The sequence below is a fragment of the Notechis scutatus genome, chromosome 1 (genome assembly GCF_049901735.1).
Source record: "Notechis scutatus isolate UNSWTSFEM ecotype Mainland chromosome 1, rNotScu1.2, whole genome shotgun sequence".
Taxonomy (NCBI): domain Eukaryota; kingdom Metazoa; phylum Chordata; class Lepidosauria; order Squamata; family Elapidae; genus Notechis; species Notechis scutatus.
In genome coordinates this window covers 230683502-230691948 of record NC_142009.1, presented here as the reverse complement: position 1 = coordinate 230691948, position 8447 = coordinate 230683502, and the positions used below count along the sequence as shown (strand labels likewise).

General features: G+C 46.5%; 1 pseudogene; it reads right to left on the bottom strand.

Moving 5' to 3' along the window:
- Nucleotides 1–767: 767 nt before the first annotated feature.
- On the bottom strand, nt 768–6592 carry LOC113427742 (olfactory receptor 9G4-like; annotated as a pseudogene).
- Between the last annotated feature and the right edge of the window lie 1855 nt (nt 6593–8447).

Genomic DNA, 8447 nt, shown 5'->3' with positions numbered 1-8447 from the left:
TTATCTGTCAAAAACATCTGTTAAACTTAACAACAGCTGAGATCCAAGGCCCTCCAACTGTGGAGTGTAGATTGATAATGATCAAATTATTAATATTACATACAATCATTTATTTAAATGAGACTTACAAAACATATAAGAGAAGAAGCACCGTTATAGCATTATCTTGTTATTGTGGCAACTTGAAAGCTGGCTAGTTGTAAGCCAGGTTCCAATTTATAATTACCAAATCTCAAACACCAATTAAAGAGAGCAACTGTTGATTGTCTTTCCTTCCAGGAGATGATACTTTGTGGAAAAGGAAATGAAGCAGGGGGAATCTATCAACTGCTGGCTTATAAGAACATTACCACTTGCCAGCCATATTGGCAAGGCAGGATAGATGTGTTGCGACAGTGAAGTTCATTCCAGCATACTTTTTTTTCTGATACCAGAAGTGGATAAATGCATGTGAACATGGCATTGAGAAGTGCACTGCATTAATTTCCAATTTAGAAGATTGAGAGGAAGTAAGTACTTGTTTAATCCCAAACTGTCTGTTTTACCCAGACCCAAATGTTTTTCTTTCTGGTTCTTTCTGATCAATGATTTCATTTTGATTTCCAACTTCTCTCATTATATACCAAGGAAGGAAGGAAGGAAGGAAGGAAGGAAGGAAGGAAGGAAGGAAGGAAGGAAGGAAGGCAGGCAGGCAGGCTTAGACCAGAGACTAGAAGTTTATTTCTGCATCTGCAACCTAATTTGAATAAAGAGTATGTCAGTGCCATTCATTTGGGTGCTGTTAATCTCTCCCAGACTTTCTTGAAGGCTGCCTTCACATCTTTGTTGCGTAAGCTGTAAATGAAAGGATTGACCAGAGGGTTGACTACCGTGTAGAACAATGCATTTGCCTTGTCCCAATTGGGAGTGTGTTGAGAGTTCGATCTGGAGTACATGATGAGAATGGAGCCATAAAAGAGACTGACTGAGGCCAGGTGAGCTGAACAAGTGAAGAAGGCTTTGCGTCTCCCTGCGGCTGAGTGGATGCGGATTATAGCTACCCCAATACCAATGTAGGAGCTTTGCAGCCTATGATAGAATTCTGAATGAGTTCATACACAAAAATAATGGTTGATTACATTGTTGTCACAGAAGCGTAAGCGGAAGATGTTACCAGTGTGGGCAACAGCATTGGCAAAGCCTGCTGTATAAGCTCCTGCCACTAGCTGGACACAGAGCTTCTTGGGCATGGCAGTGACATAAAGGAGTCGGTTGCAGATGGCCACAAAGCAGTCATAGGCCATGAAGGCCAACAGGAAGCATTCAGTATAGGCCAAACCAACAGAGAAGAAGAACTGGGCTGCACAACCAGCTAGGGACATGTGGTTGTTCTTGGACACACAGTCAGACAAGATCCGAGGAGTGTAGACTGAGGAGTACCAGACGTCCAGGAAGGAGAGGCTGCCCACAAAGAAGTACATGGGTGTGTGCAAGCGGGAGTCCAGGTATATCAGGGCCATGAAGCCCAGGTTCCCAGTCAGTGTTATGGTGTAGGAGGCCAAGAACAGCACAAAAAAGATTATTTGTAGAAATGGGTCTGTTGCAAACCCAACCAAGACAAATTCAGTAACTGTTGTGAATCAATAAAAGTTACTAGCATAAATGCAAATCAGGGTTTGGGAACCTGCACACCTGATTGGTCCTTATACAACAACTAGGGATTGGTCCATAACTAGTCCCCGATTGGCCACTATTTTTACACTTCTCATTGGTTGTTAGTTTGAACTTGTTGCACATGTCATTGGTTAATAAGGTAGCAGCTAACCCTATAAAAGGGTTGCTACTGCCCATAGCCTTGCTCTGTTCTGTTCTATTTACTATTATTAAAGAGTTGAAGTCACTGGTCAGATGTCTGGTCTCCATTATTCTCCAAACGTAACACTGGCGACGAGGATGGGATCCGGAGACCGAAGAGCTGACTAACCTACAGAGCAACCAACAGAGCACGTGGTCGAACACTCACCATCAACGACAACATGGCCAGCGGTGCCGTACCACCCGCCCCATTCAACCCAGAAACCGAAGACTGGGAATCGTACATGGATAGGTTCCAGATGTTTCTGGAGACCAACAATTTGAAAGATGCAACAACTGGCAAAAAAAGAGCTATCTTTCTAACTCACTGCGGGCCTACCATGTTTAAAATGGCAAAATCGCTTGCCAAGCCAGCCGAAGTAAAAGCGATGGACTGGGATGTCCTCGAGCCTTTGCTACGGGCTCACTACGCGCCCACAGTGCCAACCTTAGTCAGAAGACACGAATATTACCAGAGGGACCAACGGAAGGGCGAAAGCCTTGCCAATTACATCGCGGACCTCCGCAACCTTGGAGGCCTCTGCGGATTCTCCGACTTAGAAGAAGCCCTCCGGGACCGCCTGGTTCTCGGCCTAGAAGACGGCATGATCCAGAGCAAAATTATGGCTAAGGGGGACATCAGCCTCACCGATGCCCTTAAAGAAGCCACGGCAGCGGAGGCGACCAAGAAGTCGGCAGCCCGAATGCGCCGCACCAACGCACCGCTACGTCAACTCGCCAAAGATACCTCGCCTCGCTCAGAGAGACACCCGGTATCGACTCACCACAAAGACCTAGAATCCCCATCAGAAAGCGATGAGGAAGAGGTCAACCGACTCCGAACGGAATGAGACCAGTTCACACAACCCTCATCCCGACCGTGTGCAGGATGTGGGGCGAATCACCCACGATCCAGCTGCAAATTCCTCGACGCACTCTGCCGCATTTGCGGGAAACGAGGTCACATCGCAAAGGTTTGCAGAAGCAAACAAAACTCCAAACCCCGACAGGCCGAATGCCAGTCTTCCGGATTCTTCGGCACACACCGAGAAAAACTGAACCACCAATGTGGAAACCACTCCTACAGAAACAAACCGTCCACCACTTCCACCAGGCGTGAAGAAACCAGGTGGGAAGAGACCCACCAAACAATCACCATAGGCCACGCTACCTCCCTTGATGCCGGGAAAATCCGAGTAAAGGTCGCCATCGAAAAGAAACCTTGTGTGATGGAGGTGGACTCGGGATCTTCCCTCTCGATGGTGTCGTGGAAAACGCTCCAACAGCTCATTCCAACGATTCGCCGCCAAGACCTTAACCCTCAAAGGGTTATACTCAAAGACTATCAGGGTAACTGAATTCCCGTCGTCGGGTCCCGCAGATTCTAGGTCTCCTTCAAGGACTGCACCGTTGCACTACCACTGACTGTCATGGACCGTGACAGGCCTAGTCTTTTGGGCCTTCAATGGTTCAGACTGCTCAGAATCACTGTAGCCGGAGTCCACCGGGCCGAGAGCAGCGATTGGGAGGAAACACTCATGCAAGAATTCCAAGACGTTTTCGCGAACGGACTAGGCAAGTACAAGGGGACCCCGATCTCATTTAACTTGAACCCTGAGGTAGCACCCATCCGCCTTAAGCCGCGTCGGGTGCCGTTCGCCTTGAAGCCTAAAATCGACGAACAACTCGATAAGCTAATAGCGCAGGGTGTGCTGGAGCCCACCGACCACGCCCGCTGGGAAAGCCCTATAGTGACGCCTATCAAGCCTGATGGGTCACTAAGAATTTGCGGAGACTACCGGGCCACATTAAACCACGCGCTGCAGCAAAGTGCATATCCAGTGCCGGTAGTGCAACACTTGCTCCATTCCCTGGGTGGTGGGAAAGTTTTCGCTAAACTAGATCTAGCCCAGGCGTATCAACAATTGCCTGTAGATCCGACCACGGCAGAGGCGCAAACTATCGTAACGCATAGGGGTGCATTTAAATGCAACGGCTCCAGTTCGGGTAAGCGTTGCCCGGAATCTTTCAGAGCTTAATGGAAAGGTTGTTACAAGGGATAAGAGGGGTCGTACCATATTTCGACGATGTACTCATCGCCGCCCTAACAAAGACATTCTAGAAAAACGACTCAGAGAGGTTTTACGAAGATTCCAAAACGCAGGCCTCAGAGTTAAAAAAGATAAATGCCAGTTATGTACCGAAAAAGTAGAATTTTTGGGATACCTCCTGGACAGCCAAGGAATCCATCCCACCGAAGACAAATTAAGGGCGATTAAAAGGCCCCCACTCCAAGGAACAAGGCAGACCTACAGGCGTTCCTTGGACTTATCAATTTCTATAATGTATTTTTACCCCACAAAGCAACGGTAGCTGAACCATTGCATAGACTATTAGACAAAAAAGCAACGTGGGTTTGGGGACAACGGGAACAATATGCTTTCCAACAAGTAAAGAAATTGCTAATTTCTGATTCTGTACTTATGCAGTACAACGAGACTCTTCCGCTCACTATCACGTGTGACGCATCACCTTTTGGGGTTGGGGCAATTCTGGCCCACGTATTACCAAATGGAGCGGAAGCCCCCATCGCGTTTTTTTCACGAACCTTAGCTAAAGCTAAAAGAAATTATAGTCAGCTGGACAAAGAAGCTTTAGCTATTGTGGCTGCATTTAAAAGATTTCATGAATATGTTTATGGCTGTGTGTTTACGATAATTACTGATCATAAACCACTACTGGGGATCATTGCGGGTAATAAACCAACCCCGTATATATTGTCCCCCAGAATGACCCATTGGTCTGAATTCTTGGCGGCCTACAACTACACCTTGCAACATCGCCCGGGGAAATCAATTCTCCATGCTGATGCATTGAGCAGAACGCCGCTCCCAGACTCTGTTGTAGATCCAGCCCCAACCATCTCAACACTACAGATCGAAGCTCTACATGTACCACCATTGACAGCTAGAGACATTGCCTTTGAAACAAAACGTGACCCAGTTCTGCAACACATCCTACGCTGGGTTGAACGGGGGTGGCCGACAGACCAAATAGCACCGGAGTGGGCGCCTTTCAAAGCCCGCCAAACCGAACTGTTTTCCCAAAAAGGCTGTATCTTGTGGGGCGATCGAGTCGTAATCCCTGGCAAATTGCAACAAACTGTTTTGGCGGTATTGCATGAAGGACATCCGGGTATCGTGCGGATGAAAGCACTCGCACGCAGCTACGCTTGGTGGCCGGGAATCGAGGCCTACTTGTCGCTACTTGTCAACGTTGCCAGGACGTCAGCAACGCCCTGCCTAAAGCAAGCCCAACCGAATGGGAAACTCCGAGGGGACCTTGGTCCCGTATTCATATTGACTTTGCAGGACCTACCAAAGGACACACTTTCCTTATTACTGTCGACGCCTATTCAAAGATCCATCGAATGAACACAACTACAACGGACTCAGTTATCAATAAATTAAACAGACTATTTGCCACACACGGGTTTCCGGACGTGTTGGTCTCGGACAACGGCCCACAGTTTACTGCATTACCCTTTGAACAATATCTTGCTGATCGGGGCATCCGCCATGCGCTAACCTCGCCCGCGCACCCTGCGGTGAATGGACGTGCAGAACGCATGGTACAATTTGTAAAAAGACCCTTCACAAAATGGAATTTGGCAACATCAACGAGAAAATCAATCGAATTCTCTTGTTGCAGCACATCACGCCCACAGCGTGACCAACAAAACGCCCGCTGAACTTCTTATGGGGCGGAAACTACGATCGCACCTTGACCGGCTCCACCCCGCATTCGCGCCGGAAAAGCCCTTCGGCTCCAGCAGCAAATGCCTGGAATTTAAGGTAGGCGATTTAATCTTTGCCAAAAACTTTTCCGGCGACCCGTTATGGATACCCGCAACCGTTACCCACCTTACCGGGCCTAGATCTTACCGCCTGCTAACAGACGATGGGAGGGTGTGGAAACGCCACATAGACCAACTCCGATCGAGATTACCATCCAGCGCCCATGACTCCCCGGGTTCACCAACTCAAGGGGGAGGAAATATCGAGGAAATTGACTTTGATATGACAAATAGCAGGCCAACGGAAACCCTACGGCCCAGCGAAACACCGGAACTTGAAGCGGGGAGGGAGTTGACTTTTTCAGGGAACTTTAATACGGGGGAAACCGAACTGCAAAACCCCGAAGAAACACGGAGTAGCGGAGACAACCACAATGAAAGCAGCATGGAATCACCGTGCAGCGAAACTGAATTTAATAAAGATCATCCAAACGCTCCACCGGAACCGGACCTTAGACCAAAAACGGTGGAGCCACGAAAATCATCCAGACAGACCAAACGGCCTGTCTATCTTGAGGATTTTATTACAGCTCCCCTCAAACGGAACCCAAGGGGGAGGGGTGTTGTGAATCAATAAAAGTTACTAGCATAAATGCAAATCAGGGTTTGGGAACCTGCACACCTGATTGGTCCTTATACAACAACTAGGGATTGGTCCATAGCTAGTCCCCGATTGGCCACTATTTTTACACTTCTCATTGGTTGTTAGTTTGAACTTGTTGCACATGTCATTGGTTAATAAGGTAGCAGCTAACCCTATAAAAGGGTTGCTGCTGCCCATAGCCTTGCTCTGTTCTGTTCTATTTACTATTATTAAAGAGTTGAAGTCACTGGTCAGATGTCTGGTCTCCATTATTCTCCAAACTTAACAGTAACCAATGTCCAATTGTCTTCCACTTTCATCATTTTTACAAGCATAACCTGTTTAAAGAGATTTTTTGTTTGTTTTTGTTTTCAGCTCTGAAGATTAAATTCATGCTATGATTATGAAGTATTGAAAATCCTCTGACATATTTGGCATGTTGTTACTAATTTTGTACCAAATTAATTTTACTTCCAGTTTTTGAGCATCCTGTAAATATTTAAGAAGGACCTGTGGTGGTGAAGTTGAATCAGCCTTCCATCCTTCCAAGGTCAATAAAATGAGGACCCAGTTTGTTGGAGACATTGTAAACTGCCCAGAGCTGCTGTAAAGTAGTGTGAGGTGGTATATAAGTCTAAGTGCTATTGCTATTCCTAAACGTTTAAGGAGATTCTCAGTCATGGAGATCATGGCTGTCCCAAAGGTGCTTTTTTCAAAAGGCAACTAGAATTTCCTGCTGTTGCTATTAAGAATGCAGGGTTTACATGTAATTGACAACATTGGGTCCTCCTTGCATTAGGAATACTGGAATCAATGCTCTTTGGAAACCTGTTCGGAAGGTAGATTTCAACATGTGACAGTACTTGATTAACTTTATTGGCCACAAAGTCTTAGAAGATTTAAGACTGAATAGAATTTTTATGGAAGATTGCTTGAAAGAGTATATGCGGCAGTTAAAGAAATGTCATAGGACAAGAAACATCCAATCAGTTCTACATGATTGCTGAGAAAACCACCTGGATTTGCTCGTGTAGGCACCAAGTATCATCTTGGGCTTGAAGGACACATGGGATATTAGGGCAAAGGAGACATCTATTCCACATGGATTTCCCTTCCTCTTCTCTTTTTGGATTTCATTGTCGTTGTACCTGGCTAGAATTCTTAGTAAGTGTTGTAGATCAACTATGAGGATCTGAGGAAAGAGTTTTCCTCCTAGCCAACCCCCTCCCTCCTTGATTGCAAGTTTAATAATGGAAGAAAGATGGTTGTTAGGAATGTAAGTCACCTAACAGTTGGGTTGGAAAATATATAAACCAGGATAGACATTTTAATACTGTCTCTTTAAGGGAATGCTAAAGTGGTAATTGGGTGTGGTTCCTCAAACGGCCATAAGATGGAGCCAGAAACCTGGGTTGTTCTGCTGTTGCTGAGAGTGTTGTTCCTGCATTTCCCTATTGACTGTTACTGATCATTGTTATTCTTGGATTTGATGTGAGTCTATTACTGAACTGTTTTTGATAGTGGACTTTGATTTGGATTATCCCTGGACTGAAAACTGGCGGCTTTAACCATGAATGACTTGGACTGTTCGTTGAACTTTGCTTAACCGTTTTACTGGAAGTAAAAACCTACATTTTACTATACAGTGTATCTGTGTGCTGGTTGTGTGTTATTCTTCAACACTCTCACTACATCTCCCTGCGTGCGCTCATTCTCCTAACAGGGAATTACCTCAACAATGGTAAAGTAATGTCAATCAGTTCAGGTCTTAGTAGGTGACAAGGTGTGGTTATCCACAAAGCACCTTCGGGTCGATCGCCCGATTAAGAAGTTGGACCACCACTTCATTGGTCCATTCCCTATTGAGGTGGTCATCAATCCCGTCGCATATCGACACACCCTGCCGCGCTCCATGCGCATTCATCCTGTCTTCCACCGTTCCCTTCTGGTTACTGACTCCCCATCGTGTACACTCCGTTCTCCTGAAGGTACAGCTTCTCCATCGGTACCCAGCGATGAGACCGCCGCTGATGACACGGTTGTCAGCGTTCAGGATTCTCGTTGGCTGAAGGGGAGATTTCAATACTTTGTCGGGCGGCTGGTGAATGGATCGGAGGTTCTCTCTTGGGTGGATGATTCCATGGTTTGTGCTCCGGACCTTATCCGGAGGTTCCA